Below are 16183 nucleotides of genomic sequence, written 5' to 3' on the forward strand. Positions count from 1 at the left end.
TGCACCAGATAGTTCTCAATAGAGTTACTAGAAGTGGTTAACTTTTTTGGAGGCATCATATACTTTATATACAACCAAAGTCAATGTAACTTACGTAGCAGTGTGCACGGCAGATGTCGATGCGCAGAAACGTCAACTCCAAAGCAACGAACCAAGAGACCAGGCCCAACCCAACCTTGGCCAACCTCGGACGGCCTCAGACGGCCCGCCCTTTGCCCGGCCTTCGCCCCGGGCGCTCCCCGCGCGCGACTCGCGGGGCGAGAGGCGTTGCACTCTTTTTACGCGCCTCCGGGCGCTCTGCTGTCGTCACGGCCGCCGGGGCACCTGGGATTTGTGATTCCCTGCCCGCTCGGCGCCGTCGGTCAGAGTGTTGCTGGGCGTTGCGCCGTTCCCCTCTCGGCGGTGCTGAGGCACAGTTCTGGCGACCCAAGAGAAGTAATTCCGGTAAGCCGTTTCCCTCACGGCACTGCTGTCTGACTGTAGAAAGCTCCCAGTGCACGCTCGGCGCAGCACTCTTTTTACGCGCCTCCGGGCGCTCTGCTGTCGTCACGGCCGCCGGGGCACCTGGGATTTGTGATTCCCTGCCCGCTCGGCGCCGTCGGTCAGAGTGTTGCTGGGCGTTGCGCCGTTCCCCTCACGGCGGTGCTGAGGCACAGTTCTGGCGACCCAAGAGAAGTAATTCCGGTAAGCCGTTTCCCTCACGGCACTGCTGTCTGACTGTAGAAAGCTCCCAGTGCACGCTCGGCGCTGCACTCTTTTTACGCGCCTCCGGGCGCTCTGCTGTCGTCACGGCCGCCGGGGCACCTGGGATTTGTGATTCCCTGCCCGCTCGGTGCCGTGGTCAGAGTGTTGCTGGGCGTTGCGCCGTTCCCCTCACGGCGGTGCTGAGGCACAGTTCTGGCGACCCAAGAGAAGTAATTCCGGTAAGCCGTTTCCCTCACGGCACTGCTGTCTGACTGTAGAAAGCCCCAATTGCTTAGATTGGGAAGATGAACTAAGAAAAACCGTCAATGCATACAGAATAACTTGCTGTGAATCTTCAGGGTATGCCCCGTTTGAACTCATGAGGGGAAGACTTCCTGGTACCAAATACAATCTGGGTTGGTTAAAATGTACTAATTCTGTAACTTGGTCTGCTTAAAAAATAAGGAAGTCTTTGGAAGATACTCAACAAAAACAAAAAGAGGCTTTTGACCATACTCATAATGTAAAAAAAGTACATCTTTGTATTGGTGATGTAGTGAAAGTAAAAAAAGGAGGATTGACATGTAAGGGAGAAAGCAAATTCTCTGCTCCTTTAAAAGTTATCAAAGTAATGTGTAATTCTCCTTGTGTTACTGAGGGGGAAATGGTGATTCTCCCACCATTTACAATGATCTTCCTAGTTCTGGCTTGAGTGTGGCATCCGAGGATTATTGCATTCCTGAAAGAAATTCTGAAGTAACTAGGGCTGGGAGAGTGTGTGTTAAACCTCTTTATTTAAAAGACTACATCACACATGTTTGTCCTTTTTTAAAATTTTTATTAAACAGTCTCGACATTAGACACAAATTCACAGAATTACTGGAGGGTTATAGTGGAATCAGGTTACATATAGTACCGCAGCATGATGCACTGGATTTCACGGGGATGGGGAATCATCATCATCATCATCGTTGCAGGGAGGGGTACATATATCTCCTCGCTATGTATTCCAGGAGGGTGTCCAAATATGTTTGTCCTTCTTAATTTATTCTAGCAAGGTTGTATTTTATTCTTTTGGAAATAGTTATCTAGTCATGCTAGCATCTTACTTATAATATGTATTTCTTATATTGTTGTGTTACTTTGTTATCTTGTTTTTGTTTTATTCTTTTGTGGGAAAGGGAAGTGTTGTGTTTATGTCCTCGCTACCACATGACCTCATAGGATTCCCCCCAGGTGTTCTGTAACCTAGGAATCCAGTGAGATAGTCTGAGGCAGATTGAGGCTGGAAGAGGAGTGTTCAGACTGTCCTCCTCAACTTACGGCTGGGTTCTTGAATTAAACCTACTTTACATGAACTGCTCGTGGAGTATTTACTTCGCAACAGCTCTTCAGAGGTTTACTATGTAACATAACTGATATCTCTAACATAACTGAAGATAACTGGTCCAGCAGAAAGGGCCTTCTCACCAAGGTCATCTTGATGGAGGTGGGTAACTGTAACCTAAACTAATATGTCCAATCATTGTTAAGAGGTCTACTTCACACCACTGATTTATACCGATGTCATCCTGGCCGGACCCACAGAGTATTTTCTTAATATCTGATGAAGGAGGTTCATTTGTTTCTTGTCAGCTGAGAACCAGGGTGCAGCTAGTTTCAACCAAAAAAATACTTAAGGGAGGACAATAGTCTTATTTTACAGGATTTTACAAGTAACATTGGGCAAGGAAATGAAGGGAGTAACCATGTAATTACTGTGCGGTGACAATACCATACAGATGTTGTTTCCTTAATATTTAGGTATATGCGCTCAACCGTTTTTAGGTCTCGACTATTTCTATCCCGTTATGGATTGAATATGCGAGGTTATAGTAAGCAGTCCGAAAAGTCTACCTAGCCTGCGGATTGCGTACAGTTCATGTGAGGCAGGCGCGTGCACATCAAACACCATCGGCCTCGGCATCAGACTTCAAAGGAAGCAGCTCGCACACCACCATTTGTCTGAGCCTCGGCATCAGACTTCAAAGGAATCCGCTCCCGCGCCACAGCAATGCCGAGAGCTTGTTTTTTTTTGCATCCATTTCGGCGTTCTCTGCACCTTTTTCGTTTTTTTTCTGGACGAAAGTGAAAGCCTACTGTGCTTGTTTACAGTAGCCTTGCTCCTCAAATGCTGTTGCTGTGTTGCCATCTCTCTAGGGACACTCAGCTTGAAAACACTCGACTTGCTAGCTGCAATGCTACATCCGCTATGCTTTGCCTCTAGACACGTTGATCCCTCCCAGACTGTGCTGACTCTGCCCCTCCTGATTCTGAAACTGATCAACGCAGTCACCACGCTGTCTCTTCTCTCTGTCTTATGATGTCTGCCTTGCCACCATTTACTTCGGACCCTCCTCACCCTCCCTCACACACCCCCTCACCCTCACAAACCCCCCTCACCCTCACACCCCTCACCCTCACACCCCTCACCCCTCACACCCCTCACCCTCACACCCCTCACCCCCCTCACCCTCACACCCTCTCACTCACCCTCACATCCTCTCACTCACCCTCACACCCCCCTCACACTCCTTCACCCTCACACACCCTCACACCCCCACACCGTCTCACACCCTCGCACCCCCTCACCCTCCCTCACCCTCACACCCCCTCGCCCTCACACCCCCTCGCCCTCACACCCCCTCACACCCCCTCACCCTCACACACCCTCACACCCCCTCACCCTCACACCATCTCACACCCTCACCCCCCTCACCCTCACCCCCCTCACCCTCACACCCCCTCACCCTCACACCCCCTCACCCTCACACCCCCTCACCCTCACACCCCCTCACACCCTCTCACCCCCCCCACCACCCCCCCACCACTCACCCTCGCACCCCCTCACCCTCGCACCCCCTCACCCTCGCACCCCCTCACCCTCGCACCCCCTCACCCTCGCACCCCCTCACCCTCGCACCCCCTCACCCTCGCACCCCCTCACCCTCGCACCCCCTCACCCTCGCACCCCCTCACCCTCGCACCCCCGCACCCTCGCACCCCCTCACCCTCGCACCCCCTCACCCTCGCACCCCCTCACCCTCGCACCCCCTCACCCTCGCACCCCCTCACCCTCGCACCCCCTCACCCTCGCACCCCCTCACCCTCGCACCCCCTCACCCTCGCACCCCCTCACCCTCGCACCCTTACACCCCCTCACACCCCCTCACCCTCACACCCCCTCACCCTCACACCCCCTCACCCTCACACCCCCTCACCCTCACCCACCCCCTCACCCACCCCCTCACTCACCCCCTCACTCACCCCCTCACTCACCCCCTCACCAGCATAGCATAACATAACATAGGATAGCAAAACAAAACATAGGACAGCAAAACAAAACCTAGCAAAACACAACAAAGCCTAGCAAAACACAACATAGCATAGCAAAACAAAACGTATAATAGCATAGCAAAACATAGCATACCAAACACAACAAAACATAGCATAACACAACAAAACAGCATAGCAAAACAAAACAGCATAGCATAACAAAACAAAGCTTAGCGTAGCATAACAAAACAAAGCATAGGATAGCAAAACAAAACATAGCACAGGATAGCAAAACAAAACATAGCATAGGATAGCAAAACATAGCATAGCATAACAAAACATAGCATAATAAAACATAGCGTAGCATAACAAAACATAGCATAACATAACAAAACATAGCATATCAAAACATATAGCATAGCAAAACATATAATAGCATAGCAAAACATAGCATACCAAACACAACAAAGCCTAGCATAACAAAACATAGCATAGCAAAACAAAGCATAGCATAATAAAACACAACAAAGCATAGCAAAACGTAGCATAGCATAACAAAACACAACAAAGCATAGCAAAACGTAGCATAGCATAACAAAACACAGCATAGCATAACAATTCAAAGCATAGGATAGCATACAAAACAAAACATAGCATAACAAAACATAGTAAAACACAATAAAACATAGCAGAGCATAGCAAAACATAGCAGAGCATAGCAAAACATAGCAGAGCATAGCAAAACATAGCAGAGCATAGCAAAACATAGCAGAGCATAGCAAAACATAGCAGAGCATAGCAAAACATAGCAGAGCATAGCAAAACATAACATAGCATAACAAAACACAGCATAGCATAACAATTCCAAGCATAGGATAGCAAAGCATAGCATAACAATTCAAAGCATAGGATAGCAAAGCATAGCATAACAAAACAGAACATGGGATAACAAAACAAAACCTAGCATAGCATACAGCATCACTCCGCACCACCACAGCATCACTCAGGGGCACCACAACATCACTATGCGCTACAACAGCATCACTGAATGCCACCGCATTACTCGTTCACCATCACAACATCACTCTGCGCCACCACAGCATCAATCTGTGCAACCATTCAACAACACCTGGCTCAAATATGTTCTCTCAATGTTTCAAGCTTTATTACAAATGTAACAAAAATATGTTAATATTTCACTTCTGTTCTTGGATTTTCGTCACAATAAAATACACTGAACATAATCTTTACAAAAGTTATTTACAAAACTTTAAGCTATTGCCATTATAAATTACAATAACTTTTATTTATTTAAGAATTAATTATTGAAAAAAAATTAAAAACCATTGTTATTTGTAATATCAATACATGTAAGTCACGTAAATACAACACATATTGCATTACAAATGCTATAGGTGTCATATTTGCGGAAGTTATAACTATTGGCATTGTAAATGACAAAGCAAGTAATTTCGCTATTTTCAAAAACAAAACATAATAAAAACAATTGTCATTTACAATACCAAAATCTCAAACTTTCCTAATGGGAGACCAATTGCATTGCAAATGCTTGTTTATACAGTTAGTGATGAAGCAGTCATACTATTGGGGCCAGAATGGAGCGCAGGAGGTCAAAGAAAGCGGACCCAAAATAAATTATTGCATTTATATAGTCCATGCCAATGTAAAGAAGATTGGAAAACTAAAATAAATCACTGTATTGTTGGTAGCAATAGTACCAATTTTCAGTAACTTCAATAGAATTCAACTGACACCTTAATTTCCCCTTGTGGGTCTTTCCCTTCCCATTACCCATCTGAACAGGAGACCAATTGGCAGGCTGGCGATGGTTGACCCCAGTTAATTCTATTACATCTTGTAAATGGGAGACAGTTTATTTGTCTGTCATGAGGAGAAGTATTGAATGTCAATACACTGCTTTCTGATGAGCTTTTATAAATATACCAGCATTTGTAAAGCGCACAGCTACCTCCCAAGAGGTGTCCCGGCGCTGAGGGCCGCGGGAAGATTAAGCGAGCTATTGCCTAGAGTCACATGGTGCTGGGCTAACCTGCTGCCGTGACCGAGGATCGAACTGTGGACCCCGTGGCTGGAGTCAGGCACCCTGGCTGCTGCTCCACACCTCTTCTATGATGTAAAGATGTACATTTTGATGCACCTGCTCCAGATCGTAGTTGCCTTTCAGGGAATGTCACAAGTAGGAGGGGCAGGGGAACAGAGGAACCTCATGCAGATCTCCCTAGCAGGGTCCTCCTTCCTTAGTGAGAGCTACAAAAAATTACAATTTTGGAAATGACCAAGAGTATTTACCTGTTAGGAGAATTGGAAACAGTGAAGGTCCTGACCTAGAAATCCATATGTCTTATAGAAGATACGTTCTTCATTGCATTGATCTAATTCTCTCATTGTAAGATTCACCTATATTGGCATCCCTCAAAGAAGGTTATAACCTATGCATGTCTACCTCACGAGGATTTGTCTACCCTTGTGGTCTTACTGAGCATCGTGGATTTGGCCCTTGGTGACGCTTGGAAATCTTAGTCTAGATTCTTATGGTTCCACTTTCTACTGCCATTTACAAAGGGTTATATCAGTGATACTCAAAGCACAGCCAGTGGGCTACTTGCAGCCCTCCTGACCTTCACATGTGTCCTCCTTGTGAACGATCGCACTGGGCTGCTGTTTACTTATAGACAGCATTAACTTTCAGAAATATGTTAAATAAATGGGCAAGCGTTTATTTACATGATCGAAGTAGGAAAAGGAAATGAATAAGGAATCGTGCATCACTTAATGTTAGGAATACATTAATTTTTTTAAACCTCTTACAAAAAACGTGTATTCAAATGATAAATTAAAAAAGTTACTTTCTTTAACATACTTAAGCTTTTCACCTGAGGACATTAAATTATATCCGTGCACTGAAGTATTTTTTAAAAGTGATTGTTTAAAAAAATAAACATAGAAACGTTCATGCCTCCTCCCACCCGGAGGACAAGGCCAATAGTTAACTAAGAGGCAAGTTAATTGTCACGTTTAACCCTCTTGGTGGCCAGGGATGCAAGTATACATTGGCAATATTATAGTTTATTAAATCAAACACAAGAGAATATTTTCTACTTTGCATATCCAGAACACACATTTTTCATGCTGGGCTTACATGTGATAATGAAGAAAAGAGAGCAAAGTGAAATAAAACAATTGGACAGTTTGGTCAAGTTGGGAAGCCGATATTGATTGTGCGGGTTACTTTACATCGGAAAAACTAATCAGGAAATTCGTACACGAATTACCCAACATAAATCCAGAATAAAAAATGGGATCGACACTGCCCCATTGGTTAACCACTGGAAACGTTGTAAACACTTGCTTAGCGATCTCAAATGGACTGTGATCTCACGTGTCGAAAAAGATGCACGAGAAGGAGACATGGAGCTAAAATTATCCAAAAGGGAAGCTTATTTAATTGTAAAATTTGACACAGCAGTCAAAGGATTAAATGAGATCTCAGGGATATATAAGCTTTAATCCAGGAATTTCACCATGGTATAAGGTTATACAGTCAATCTATAGGACGCTACACATGCGCAATTTACACCACATTACGAGAAGCCTTCCCGGCTTGTCTCTGTTTCACGCATGCGCATTAGCGTGACATATATTGAGCAGCCCTGCAAGTTACTACACACTCCACGCATGCGCGGGAGAACAGTGCCACAGGGGACGCCGATTCATTGAGACCGACGGAGCTTCATACCGGTAAGCTTGAGCAGGACCGGGATGTTTGATAAATATGCCTATACTAGACCGGCGCATGGAATAAACGAGCCCTTCGTTCTTCTTTTCTAACAGAGGCCGTTTTTCCGAAGAACTTTATTGAATTCTTTGCACGTATTGTCCTTGTTCAAGGACGCATTTTGCCACAATCATCCGGTAAGCAATCCACAACCTCATTTTATTTATGAGCAACGCACCCGGTCCCGCCATACTAAAACGAACGCTGCTCTGTTACAGGCCCCCTTCTTACTTGAACTTGCAACACTACAAGATACCGTCAAGGTAAACTTTTTTTCTGGAATATGGCAAACCTCATTTCGTTGTGTGTTTTTCAGCTTACTTATATAGCCCTTTGCATGTTGTTCTTTTCATCACACAGGTTTTACTCCTTCCCTGGATACTTTCCATAGTGGTAAGCAGAAAGCTCCTTGGGTGGCAATGCTTTAGAGTGTCTTGATATTTTATTATAATAGTTTTGTAGATCCACACGATAGAATTCTTTTTCTCTCTTTTTTTCTTAGAATGACCTGGCCCTGACGAAAATCCCTGCCAAAACTCGGGGATTTGAAACGCGTAGGCCGTTCCATGTTCAGTGTCTGCTTCCCTTTCATAGGTTTTGTCCTTTAGTGTGAACACAGTGACACATTACTGGCTTACAAAAAAATTGCTGTATATATTTCAATTTGATATTTGATTTTTCTGATTCATTTGGATTTACACTTGTAAATATTATTGTGTACATAATTGTATAGACTGCAGCAGACCTAATACATTACACGATTATTTATTATTTATTTAATCGTGTATGTATTTGCTTTTGTATGTTTTCTATGTATGAATGGTAAGGTATGATTGTGATATGACTGACTTTGGCATGCTTGTTGAATTTTTTAAAAAACTCACTCTTCTTTTTTTGTCCGTATTGTATTTAGTGTATGTAAAAGTGTTGCTCTTGTTCTAAATGTATATGACTAATACAAATATACCCCTGTGTTTTTTGGACTAAGATAATCTAATAAAAAGCTACTTATAAGCACATCCCAGCTTGGATAAACGTTCTTTGCTCTGGTGGCAAAATCTTTGTTAAACAGTATCAGTATAGGCAATTGTTCTTTGTTGATTTAGAATTGTGGCTCAGCCTTGCTGATTAAGAGCCAACCCAAGTCGTTCCTAGGTTTACTTATAGACAGCATTAACTTTCAGAAATATGTTAAATAAATGGGCAAGCGTTTATTTACATGATCGAAGTAGGAAAAGGAAATGAATAAGGAATCGTGCATCACTTAATGTTAGGAATACATTAATTTTTTTAAACCTCTTACAAAAAACGTGTATTCAAATGATAAATTAAAAAAGTTACTTTCTTTAACATACTTAAGCTTTTCACCTGAGGACATTAAATTATATCCGTGCACTGAAGTATTTTTTAAAAGTGATTGTTTAAAAAAATAAACATAGAAACGTTCATGCCTCCTCCCACCCGGAGGACAAGGCCAATAGTTAACTAAGAGGCAAGTTAATTGTCACGTTTAACCCTCTTGGTGGCCAGGGATGCAAGTATACATTGGCAATATTATAGTTTATTAAATCAAACACAAGAGAATATTTTCTACTTTGCATATCCAGAACACACATTTTTCATGCTGGGCTTACATGTGATAATGAAGAAAAGAGAGCAAAGTGAAATAAAACAATTGGACAGTTTGGTCAAGTTGGGAAGCCGATATTGATTGTGGGTTTTCTGGTTTCACATTGTGTAATTCTTTTGTATTCCAATTCAATAATGAAGTTACTTTTTTTTTTTACACTTGCTCTCCCAAGGTTGGGACAGCAAGTAGAGAAGGCTTACACTAAGGTGCAGTTGGGGGAACAGCGATTCAGATACAACACAGCACAGTATTGTCAAATCTATGACTCTTATAGAGACTAAACGATTAGTTTAGAGTGCAGTATGGAATGAAACCCTCAAAATAACCCCATGACTCACTGACCACACCATCAACATGCTTTGTATCCCCAACACCTACCTTACTCCCCAACCCTTCCCTGCAAAGCCCTACTCCCACCCAGCTGGCATAAATGCGGCCCTAGGGCTCACGACACACCATACTTTGTGGTCCCCAGGGAAAATGTGAGTACCCATGGGTTATATCATGCTGAATTAAGGCCTTGCAATTGGGGCTGTGTGCTGCTTGGTAAAGTGGAGATGGTAGAGGTCGCCTGAACACAGTACTTATGCCCTTTCACCCCTGAAACCTAGCATTTTTTCACGATGGCTGTATACAATGGCTTTTAGAAAGTCCTCATTAAGCCAGACCTAGTTAAATGCTTCAATGAATAGCCATGATTAAGTAGCACAAGGTAGTATCTGGGATGTGGCGAGAGCTGTGTTTACAGGATTACTGACTAGTGTCATATCAATGGCCTTCGTTTGAATGTTAAAGATTGGAAGTACGACTTGTGAAGATGAGAATAAACAAGATCTTCTTGGATTCAGAAGAAGTTTTGTAATGAAGATAATTTGAATCATTACTTACTGCAGACAGTGAACATCATCTGCTTCAGGCAAAACCATTCTACTGTGACAAATCTAATATGACCAATTAACGTAACATATGAATTAACAGTATGGACTAACTGGGAGTTTATCAGTTCTGCTGGCCTTTTGGTGATCGGTAAAAATCAGAAACTCAGTATTTTATAGGTACGGATCGCTTCAGTAATTGTTTAATTCAGCCACAGGTCCTGGCCTTCACTACTTTGGGTGGAGATTTTCTGCCCTTGTACTGTGATCCTTCTGTTTTCCCAGATTTCTCCAGCCCTGAGGTAACTGTACTGTAGAGCCCTTTTCCTTCAACTCTTAAGTCCAGTAGCTGCAGGTACATTTGAGTGACTATGCAAGAGAAACCAAGATAGGATGTCTGTTTTCATTGTTTTTGGGGACTCTACTATCCTGAACCTGCTACATATCTCGCAGTTGGTGGTTTTGATACTCCATTCCCAAGTCAGCTTTGATTCGTCTGTCATTTCCAGCTTTGTGGTGTCTCCTATGTTCTCTGCCTAGAAACTATTCAGTTTCTATATGGTTTACCTCTCCCCTGCACAGATCCCACACATTCATCGCTTCTGTGCGGAGGACGCCTTTTCTCCCATCTTGCAGCTAAAGCCTGGAACTCCCTACCCCTCCACCTCGCCGACCAACTTCAGGAAGGGGCTTAAGACCTGACTTTTCGACTGCGACCTTCATCCAGTGCCTGGATACCTTCTTGGGTGACGAGCAGTGCTCTACAAATACAACTTGATTGATTTAACACTACCGTGTAGCGTTTTGTTCAAGGTATGTCCAATCTTTACAGGTAGGGACCAAAGGGAGACCATTAGAGCCCTTATATAATGGATTACTACCCAGCCCTCTTCTGCAGTTCCGGCATCTTCAATCTTATAGGAGCTCCATACATCTAACTTTACAACACCTGCCAGTTGGACACATGGTTTGAAGTGGCTACCATGTGAGGTTAGGAAAATATTTCACTATATAAATATGAATTTTCACAGCATTCACAGATAGCAACATTAAAGTTTTGTATTACAGCTAATGTGATAATACGTAAATCGTAGGCGGTCCATTTGGTGCACAAAGATCTTTCAGAATCAGTGACAGTTTGCTTGGTTTTTAGAGATGGCTGCTCAATTGAAATGTTGTATTCTTGGCTTAAAATTCTGTTTTGCTTGCAGTTTGGCGCAGCTGATTGTTGCCTTTCTTTTCAATTAATAATTATTAACTGAGTTTCTGCGATTTGTGCCAGCAAAGGTTGTCCGATCATGGTTTTATACTATCAATGGTTACAGATGCCCCAAAATCTTATGTTGCCCCATTTAAAGCAAAACTCCACGCTGAGGCCAGACTTGTATTAGGAGAAAGGATCTTTGATCACATCTCCCCTACCCTCAAGCACCTCAACTGTCAGCCAATTGAGGACAGGGCCATATTTTAAACCGCCTGCATAACACACAAAGTGCTCTACGCTGAAAAAACTATCTACCCCACAAATAGACTATCAAAAGCCGGCCAAAGGAGATCTTCACGAACCTCAAGCAGTTTGCTCTTGATTCTTCCAAAGTTTAAGAAGGAGAAATCTCTCACCCGCTCCTCCTCTGGAAATATTCCCAAAATCGGGATCTCCCTGCCCCAGCACCTGCGGAAAATTAATTCTTCCTACACTTCTAAAAGAAACTGAAGCTTCTTCTCCTCAACAAATACCTCAACCCCCCTCCTTAAAGCACCGGATTAGCATGCAGGTTCCCTCCCCGCACCCTCTAAACAAATCTGTACGCCACTATCCTGGGAAAACTGCCTAAAATTTCCCCCATCCTTAACAGGCCTTAACCCAGCTACCTCTGAACGATATTGTTCATCCTTACTACTGTTCATCTTGTTGTGCCGTTTTATCCTGTTTACAGTTTTTTTGTACTCCTTTGGTAATCATGTGCAGCTGCTGCTGTGCTCGTATTAGCAATATTTATTTTTGTGTGCCGTAACTACCTCAAAATGAATCGGCAGCTGAATTGTTTGGCGGCCATCTTAGGTGAGGAAGCTCGCCGGTCGGGCAGTGCTCGCTCTAGCGTCAAGGACGCTCGACCCCCTCCTAAAGGAGATCATGCTGACGCGCAGCGGTCACGCGCAGCTGGAACGCCGGATCACTGCCGGATCACTGCCGGATCACTGCCGGATCGGCAGCTGAATTGTTTGGCGGCCATCTTAGGTGAGGAAGCTTGCCGGTCGGGCAGTGCTCGCTCTAGCGTCAAGGACGCTCGACCCCCTCCTAAAGGAGATCATGCTGACGCGCAGCGGTCACGCGCAGCTGGAACGCCGGATCACTGCCGGATCGGCAGCTGAATTGTTTGGCGGCCATCTTAGGTGAGGAAGCTTGCCGGTCGGGCAGTGCTCGCTCTAGCGTCAAGGACGCTCGACCCCCTCCTAAAGGAGATCATGCTGACGCGCAGCGGTCACGCGCAGCGGTCACGCGCAGCTGGAACGCCGGATCACTGCCGGATCACTGCCGGATCACTGCCGGATCACTGCCGGATCACTGCCGGATCACTGCCGGATCACTGCCGGATCACTGCCGGAGTCACGCCAGAGTCCAGCCCGTCTGCGCCCGTCCGCGCTGAGGACGGGCTGTCCATTGACAATGACATCTTGTTCTCCAGTTCAGGTAGGTTAACTCTATTCGTCTGACGTATTCCGCACTTACTTTAACATCTCTACGATTCCGCTTACACGTCTCCTGTACCTCCTGTATTTTGCCTACCCATTATTTTACCTGTGCAGGCTGTGGTTTTTCGACAGGTAAAATGTTGCTTTCTAAGACACAAACTACCAAGGCACACTATCGGGGCAAAAGGAAGGCCACTAAGAAACTTCAAACTTCCCCTCTACAATTTTGGAGTATTAATTGTAGATCGCTCCCTAAAAATAAATTTAATTTGTTTGATTTTATAAATGAAGAGTCGCCAGACGCACTGTTTCTGACTGAGACCTTGCTCCACGAAAGCTCTGGACCTGACATTGCCATAGCCGTTCCTAACAACTACGTGATGGTACGTCAAGACAGGGCCTCCGGGAAGGGTGGGGGGATTGCAATAATTTTTAAAACCATCTACCAATGCAAGTTGGAGTCGTTTCCCCTTCCTGGATGTGAGGCCGCTCTATTTAAACTAACGATTGGCCCTCAATTAACGCTTTCCGGTCTTCTAATATACCGCCCCCCGGGCAATGCTGGTCCCTGGATATCGTCATTGGCCGATACTTTATCCCCTGCACTACTTAAAACGGCTAACTTCACCATTCTTGGTGATCTTAACATCCATCTTGAAGATGTTGAAGGTACTCTCAGTCAGTCGCTACTGTCTGATCTTGAAGTTTTTAATCTCTTACTGCGAAAATCTGGGGCTACCCACTCGGCCGGTCATTTGTTAGATCCGATCATTTCTAATCTACCTTATGACTGCTCCCAAAGGGCCCGCCCATTAGGATGGACTGACCATTTTGCCGTACACTTCATGTTACCTCTATCCTTGCCCAACGCGAAGTCTTGTGTTGGTATGGGTAAGCCGTCTTATCGGTGGGACAAGCTTAACATGGTGGCATTCAATCAACATCTCACTGAATCCATTCCGACTTTGGAAAAATCGGGATCAGAATCTAATGCTGTAGTCTCCCAGTGGTTAAGGGATGCTGTAACTGCACTCCTTCCTTCTACATCTAACAACCACAGATCCCTTCATCCTCCTGCACCTTGGTTCTCTGAGGAGTTAAAATTACAACGCGCTAAGTGCAAGGCCTTGGAAAGGAAATGGAGGCTCTCGTATTCTACCCCTAGCAAGGCAGACTATAAAGAAGCATTAAAAAGCTATCATGCTAACTGTAAATTGGCAAAAGCCACCTTCACGGCATCCACGATTATCCAGGCACAGAACTGTCCGCGGACTCTTTTCGCAGTGGTGAAGAGGCTAACGGGAGCAGATACAGTACCTCTCCTCCGGCCCTGGATAAACCACAGTGTGATGCCATGCCATTATCTCTAAAGTGGAGCATATTTATGAATCTTTGACTACTCCTCCGCCATCTGTTGAGTCCTTATCGGCGACCACTCATGGTAGTCTTCTCCCCCTCCCTTCAATGTTCATCAACGATTGGTTACTGTTTGATGACACTACCTTTCTATCGTGCCTGAACATTATTAGATCAGGCTCCCCTCGGGACCCTGTTCCTATGAAAATTCTAAAACTGTTGGATCTCGAACCTCGGAGAGTCCTAATGAGACTTCTTAATACATCTCTTGCAGAGTCTATGGTGGCACAGGAGTGGAAGCATGCCATGGTCGTTCCCTTGTTAAAAAAGACCGGCGCGGACATCACTAATTTAGCCAATTTTAGGCCCATATCCCTGCTGCCTGCATGTTCCAAAATTTTGGAACGACACGTGAACACCCAGCTTAATTCATTTGTCGAAAACGTGGGATATCTCCATCCGTCCCAATCCGGGTTCCGCGCTCATATTCCACTGAATCCGCACTCCTCGGGGTGACGGAGAGGCTTCGGCACGGCATCGATCGCGGGGAGACCTTTGCACTCATCCTTTTGGATTTGAGTGCAGCGTTCGATACCGTGTCTCATTCTATTCTTCTTGACTCTCTCCGCTCCCTTGGTGTTGCTGGATCTGCGCTGGCCTGGATAGCCTCCTTTTTAGGTGGACCTACCTTGCAGGTGTTTTCGACAGAAGCTGAATCTGCTGTCTACGCATTGGCACACGGCGTCCCCCAGGGGTCGATTCTCAGCCCTTTGCTGTTTAATATCTATATCAGACCCCTTGCTACCATCGTTGAGGACGCCGGCCTGACAATTTATTCGTATGCTGATGACACGCAGATTGTGTTCTCTCTTTCTAGCAGTGAGGGCCACGAGGTCTCTGCCTTGAAATCTGGCCTGTCACGCGTTGCTGCTTGGATGCACGACCATCTGCTCAAGCTCAACGGTGACAAGACCGACGTCGTCATCTTGGGCAAGAATAAAGATCTGTGGGGCCCTCGACATTGGCCCTCCGATATGGGTCCTCTGCCGAATCCAGCCCCCGTAGCCCGCAACCTCGGTTTCCTCATCGACGACAGGCTCTCTATGAGACAGCAGGTAACAAAGGTCGCTGCAATCTGTTTTTCCATCCTGAGATGGTTGCAGAAGATCCTATGGATGTTGCCTTGCTCTACTCGGAGAACTGTCGTCCAGGCTCTTATGATCTCCCGTATTGACTATGGGAATGTGCTTTATCTCGGGGCCGATAAGGCCACAATGAATAAGCTTCAGGTGGTGCAAAACTCCTCAGCTCGCTTACTGTGTAATGTACCCCGGAGATCTTCCGCAGCTCAGGCTCTGCGCGATCTTCACTGGCTTAAAGTCCCGAACCGCGTAAAATTAAAAACCTTATGCCTTCTTTTTAAAATCCGGCAGGGTTCTGCCCCTAAATATCTGCAGAACCTGGTTCAAGTCTACAAGCCTGGTCGTACTTTAAGATCCTCCACTAGTGGCAATGTCCTGGTCCCTAGAATAAAACTGGCCAAAATGGGCGGCCGTTCGTTCTCTTATCTCGGTCCAAAGATGTGGAATGCTCTTCCGCCGGCCCTGAAAGCTGAGACTGATCTCCTCCCTTTCCGAAAAAAACTGAAGACTTTGCTGTTTAACTGATCCCTCTGCATTGTTGGTTCTATTGGGCTTTGCTGTTTCCTTTCTTTCCTCTATCCCTGGCGCCGGGAAACCCATTGAGGGTAGCTGTGCGCAATACAAGTTTAATAATAATAATAATAAATCTATTGGCCTTATACACCATGTC

The 16183-nt window shown here is 45.1% G+C and overlaps 1 protein-coding gene across 3 annotated transcripts in view; it reads left to right on the top strand.

Moving 5' to 3' along the window:
* Window positions 1-16183, top strand: part of RNF185 (ring finger protein 185) — a 111865-nt gene that overhangs the window by 13744 nt on the left and 81938 nt on the right. Inside the window, exon 2 of one of the 3 annotated variants that reach the window (XM_078667707.1) lies at window positions 10904-11134. The exons of the other annotated variants lie outside the window; for them this stretch is intronic. The gene's annotated coding sequence lies outside the window, so the exon portion shown is untranslated. The remainder of the gene's footprint in view (window positions 1-10903; window positions 11135-16183) is intronic. 3 annotated transcript variants of the gene reach the window in all.

This window comes from Lissotriton helveticus, chromosome 11 (assembly GCF_964261635.1).
Source record: "Lissotriton helveticus chromosome 11, aLisHel1.1, whole genome shotgun sequence".
In the NCBI taxonomy this organism is placed as follows: domain Eukaryota; kingdom Metazoa; phylum Chordata; class Amphibia; order Caudata; family Salamandridae; genus Lissotriton; species Lissotriton helveticus.